Genomic DNA, 6,373 nt, shown 5'->3' on the forward strand with positions numbered 1-6,373 from the left:
CTATCATCCTATCAATGGTTGGATGGTCAGCTCAGCTCCGGCACTTTGATTGCTGGCAACAGAAGCTACCTCTAGCTAATGATAAGGAGAGAAAAATAAAGAAATGTACTGGAAGGATATGGGATAGCACACAGAACTGAAGAAAAAATAAGCAATAAATGATGAATAAATAAGCAAGAAGTGGGACAAGCATGTGGGCAGAGTAAGAAGAATAATGGACAGTGTCTGGGACCATCACTTTTGGGAAAAATCTGCTCCAAATGTTCTCTGTCTTTGGAGTTTGCTGCACAATATTTGAATCGTTGTTGGGGACAGGGAGAATCTGACCTAGTTTATTACCCCTGAATCAGGAAAGGGGAGGCATCCTAAATGACAACTCCATCAACACCACCAGCGAGGATGAGGGTGATTCTCCACAGGAGGGCAAGACGTTGCCCCCAAATCAAGTGAGATGGGCTTTGGGCTCCTCGTAACAATAGATGTCGTCTCCAGGTAGCTAGAAGTTTTCTAATGCTTTCTAAATGGGAGAAAAATTTTTTTCTATTCACTTTCCATAAAAATGTCCAGGCTTCCAAACAACTTTTGTCAAGACTTAAACACAAGGGCACTTGTAAACTGGGTAATGAAAACTGAAGAAGAGGGGACAATTGGTAGAGGCTGCAGATGAGTCCAAAGTCCCCTTTGGAGACTCATGACTTTATTTTCATTCTGAAATCTTAAAAAGGTAAGTGATCTACAACGATCTCAGAATTTCTAAGAGGAGTTTATATAAGATTGTATATAAAGTCAATAGAATATGTGGAGAAAATGTGGACTTTTGAGTTGGAGGGGTTTATAAACTCAGATTTTTTTTTTTTTTTTTTTTGCAATTCTTTCCTTCGTAATATGGAAATCAGCAGATCTCTTAAGATTTTGTAAGGTACCTGAAGCTCTTGGTATATATTAAGCCTTAATACATGCTAGCTTTCTTCCCTCCCACTGTGTTTTTATGTATATGTTCCTCTTTATGTATGAATCATATATACTAATGTAGTTTTCCTTTCCCTATAATGAGCTGGAAACAAATTCTCTTCTCCTCAATTCTATTTTTCTTCTTTGGAGCTGATGTTGGTAACAGGAGTACACAGCCAACAAGTTCATCCCTATCCTGAGGTTCGTATTACAAGATACAATCATTTTTCCCTTGGGGATAGATGAGACAATTTATATCTCTGGTTGTCTTAAACATCTCCTACAGCAAGTCAGTTATAGTTTAAAGTCTAAATGAAATCCTCTGTGGATTTGGATCATGGCTAGAAGCAAGGCCATCAAGTTAGGAGTGCTTGATTGAGCAAAGTTAAAAAAAAAAAAGGCTTAGAACAACTAAATTACAATAAATGGTAGTAATATGTCATTCACAGCAACTTCAGTATTCTCAAATATTTTGTTTTATTTGCTCAACCAATTCCTCATATTGAAATGGATTGATGGGGTGAGTCTTCCTAATTTTTATTTTAAATGGGGCTGAAAGTAGAAACTGTTGTAGAAATAAACAAGAAGCTGTTTAAGGAGACAACCAGAGGGAGAAGCAACAAATAATCTTGGAACATGTAGGAGAAAGAGCAAGTCATCTCACAAAATACGGTAAGAAAAATCACCATCCCTGCCCCAGCCCAAGTGAGAGAGTAATCCAGGATACCCAGAACATGGAAAAGGCGCTTCAAAGTCAACCAGAACAAAATTGCAATTCCAGCCTTGCCACTTTCTTTCTAGTTGCTGATCAACTTTGGAAACATGTCTTAGCCTCTTTGATTTTCATTGTTCTTATCTGTAGGATAAGGCTAAAAACTATCTCCATTTGCAGTACTCCTGTGAGGATGAATTGAGAATGTAAAGCACTTTGGAGTGGTTGGAACATACAAAACATTTGATAAATGATGTAGTGTTATTGTCTTAATATATTTAATACCGTATATATTCTAAGATGTATATTAAAATGTGCATGCATTAAGATTTGACCTGAAAAATGAGAAATTATGCTTTATTATGTGAAAGTTAATAATCTTATAATAATTATGAAGAGTAACCATATTAATTCTTTTTTTTTTTTTTTTGAGACGGAGTTTCACTCTTGTTGCCCAGGCTGGAGTGCAATGGCATGATCTTGGCTCACTGCAACCTCCGCCTCCTGAGTTCAAGTGATTCTCCTGCCTCGGCCTCTCGAATAGCTGGGATTACAGGCATGTGCCACCATGCTCGGCTAATTTTGTATTTTTAGTGGAGGCGGGGTTTCTCCATGTTGGTCAGGCTGGTCTCGAACTCCCGACCTCAGGTGATCCACCTGACTCGGACTTCCAAAATGCTGGGATTACAGGCACGAGCCACTGTGCCCAACCCATATTCATTCTTACTTAAAAATGCTGAAACTTGAGGTGATACATATAAGAAAAAACATGGGGTTGGGGTCAGAAAATTTTCAGTTTCTTCTGATTGGTGGCTGAGATGTTTGAATAAGTCACTATAACTTGCTGAATTTCAGTGTCTTTATCCATACAGAGGGGATAATAACACTTTTTAGAGTTTTGGGAGGATTATAAAACAACTAATGAAGCCTGCCTGGTATATGGTAAACAAAAAACACCTGTTCTCTTCCCTTGTTGGTATTATTCTGAGACTACTATATAATCCTACTATATCTCATAGTCACTTTAGAATACAGACAGAATACAGAGTCTCAAAATCTCACAGATAGCATATAACATATTGGAATCATCAAATACAAATATAAAATTTAAAAGTGAACCTGGTGAATATTTCAACTCCACTAACTGATGCATCAGGGCTTCTGATGTGTCCCTAATAAGTAAGTCGCTAGGTAATTTCTGTAGTACTAAGCCCTTACTACCTTAGAACAGAGAGGCCATTCCTTTGAGGCAGTTTTAATTGTCAGAAAGTTCTTAATATTGAACGGAAATCTCCTCCTGGCATTTTCCCTTCAGTGGTTATAGTTCTAGATGTTGATCATGTTCACATTGCAGCCTTTTGTTTATTTTAAGTCTGCTGTCTTAGAACAGCACCCAGCCGATGGGAGGTACTTAGCAACTGTTTCCTCAGTGAATGAATGAGTGGATGAATGGGACAAGAAATGAGAACCATTTAACAGTGTGAGTGCTTTACTGCCTATGCTGAGAACATTAGCACAATTTCTTTTGCACAAAATGGTAATATATTGTATCAGTCACGGTACAATAAAGACAGCAGAACCATTATGAGTTTTATAGAATAAGGGATTTATCATAGAAATAAGGCCTTATACCATTATGGAAGGGGCTGGAGAAGTATAGTTTACAAGGAGGGTTGGGAGGATCAGAGAAATGTCTATAACCGTGCCTTCTGAAATGCTAGTGCAAGTGGACAAGGGCAGAGTTCACAAAGGAATATGCGAAGGCAGGGACAGCAGCTGAGGAGTGAAACTGGGAAGGAGCCTGGGAACCCTGTTGTTACCTCTGCATCTGATTATGGGCCTGGAAAGACTGTTGGCCCGTGTGTTCAGGCTTTCCAGAGAAAAAGAACCAGTAGGATCTATCTGCCTGCCTATCTATCTATCTATCTATCTATCTATCTATCTATCTATCTATCTATCTATCTAATCTGTCTACCTACCTACCTACCTATCTATCATCTATCCATCTATCTGTATATCATCTGTCTGTGTATCATCTATCTGTGTATCATCTATCTATCTATCTATCTATCTATCTATCTATCTATCTATCTGTCTACCAATCATCTATCTATATCTATCCATCTATCTGTCTATCATCTATCTGTGTATCTGTCTCTACCTATCTATCCATCCATCCACCCATCTTTCTATCTATGGAATTGCCTCACGTGTTTATGAAGTCTGGGAAGTCTTAAAATCTGCAGGGAGACTGTCAAGCCTGAGATTCTGGAGAGCTGGTAGTGCAGATAAAGGCTGAAGGCAGTCTGTTGAAGAAGTTCCTCTTGCTCAAGGAGGCTGATCTTTTTGTTCAGTTCAAGCCTTTAATGTGTTGGATGAGGCCCACCCACATTATGGAAGGCAATCTACTTTAACTAAAGTTCACTGATTTAAATGTTAATCTCATCTCAAAACACCCTCTGAGTTGACACATAAAATTACCCATCACAGTCAGCAAAGCTTGCAGTCAGGAAGAAGAGCTAGATACAGAGGAGGAAAAACATGAATGAGAGCTGGAATCTGCCAGCACTTCAGCCTCTATTCCTTGTTGCGCTAACAATGATGGTCTTTGAAGAGTCAATGGCTACCATTCACTTCTGCCTTCCAAATCTTGCTCAGGTTTCCCAGAAGATAATTCTGGGAATCATAGTGCTAGTAGACCAGTTGGCATGCATAAAACTACATAGTCAACCCATTGTTAACTTGGCATCATATATACCTTTTTAACTTATATTTAGCTTTCTAACATGTTGCAACCACCCCTCAAGCAACCTCACACCTGCTAACCTTCTTGCCCCAAAAGGATACAAAGTCTCATGTGTCATCTAATCCATCTCTGGGTGATGTTATTACCCTTTAAGCTGCATCACACTTTTCCTTTGATATCTTGTAGCCTGAATACTGAGGTATAAGACTAACCAACTATTAGTACATCTGATGATCAATACTAGCTTAATGGGAGAAGGGGAAGAAAGGAACATAATTGGTTAATATATACAAAAATATTCACATGAAAGTAAGAAAAACAATAGTCAAAATTACTAGTCTTTGTTTTTATAACTGGACAGACAGGCTTAACTGGTGTTATCATTCCCTTCTTCCTCTGCCCATTCCTGCTGGTCATCATTCTTTCCGAGTGGGATAACTAAAAGTTTCATTCCTTATTATACAATATGATATAACTAGCTATAACTTCCCTGCCAAGTGTTGTCCCCAAGCTGGTGTCATAACTAAGTTTCCCAAAGGTTATTCAGCTGTTCTATCAGACCAGTGGCTGATTGGGAGCGTGGTAAGACTAGTCAATACTATACATGTGAGCTTATTGTCATATTTTATTTGATAGAATATGATCTTCTGGTTTGGAAACAAGGCTGTGTGTGACGCTTTGATAATTAATGAGGCCTTTTCTGAGTCTACAAGAACTGATTTTGGCAGGAGCATTGTGGGCGGGGAAGGCACATTTACATGCAGAGTAAGTGTCTTTTCCAGTGAGAACAAACCACTGCCCTTCCATGGTGCCTCCAGATGACTAAAGGATCCTCTCAGGTAGTGAAGCCACATCAGAGATTCAGGGATGGGCTCTGCTGCTGGCAGATTGAGCACTCAGCAGTGGCTGGATCAGATCCACCTTACTGAGTCCATATATAACCTTCAACTCTACCACCACGGCCAATTGATTAATGAGGTTGTTGGGCAAGAAGTGGGATGACGTGGAAAACAGCCAGATGGATATCCGCATACTAGGTCATCTTGTCCATGTTATTAATAAGATCCTCCTCTGCTGAGATAACTCTTCAGTGAGCAGTCACATGGAATCTGAACAATTTTACACGGTGGGCATTCAGAGAACTCCATTTATATTCCCTTTCTCAATAATTATTTTGTCGTCATTTTTTCTAATCATGTTTTTCCCCCGACAGACTCGGCCCAATCAGTCAAATATGAAGCTACTTCCCATAAATCAGTGTAGATCTCTACCTGCTGGGAGGATTTCACTTCCTATTGTCCCTCACAGCCACACCTGGGTGGGCTGTGGTGCTATCGTTGTCTATTTCTGAGTGATGCTTGCATACCATGCAGAACCATCTAAATCAGGCCTAACATTTCCTTTTCAGTCAACTGAAATGAGGAACTCACCACAAGACCACTTCTATTGTTACATGAAAACCACCCACTACGTTTAGTAGCTTAAAAGAATAACAATTTTATTTGATTGCTATTCTGTGGGTCAGGAATTCACAAGGTGCATAGTGGGAACAGCTTGCCTCTGCTCCATGTGATATATGCTGGACTGGACCACATCAGATGACTGACTTGAGATCATTACGTCTGGGGCCTCAGTTCTTGCTGTTGCTTGCACTCTGATTCTCCTTTGTATCCTCTCCTTCTGTTTGTGTCATCCTCACCTCATCAGTCTGGAAGAATAGCTGTACTTCTATGGCTGTGCAGAGCTCCTAGCGGCAACAAAGCTGGGATGCCAGCCCTTCTAAAGGCTCACTTCCAGAGCTGCAGAGCATCACCTCCACTGAATTCTAGTGTTTATAAAGTAACCTGGTTTATTCAGCATCAATTGAAGGTGCAAGAGCTACACCAGGGCATGAATTTTGGGAGGCATAATTCTTTGAGAACTTCTGCAACTGACTAGTGTACGTACTTTTGGAATTTTTTTTT

The sequence above is a fragment of the Mandrillus leucophaeus genome, unplaced genomic scaffold (genome assembly GCF_000951045.1).
Source record: "Mandrillus leucophaeus isolate KB7577 unplaced genomic scaffold, Mleu.le_1.0 Scaffold345, whole genome shotgun sequence".
Lineage (NCBI taxonomy): Eukaryota > Metazoa > Chordata > Mammalia > Primates > Cercopithecidae > Mandrillus > Mandrillus leucophaeus.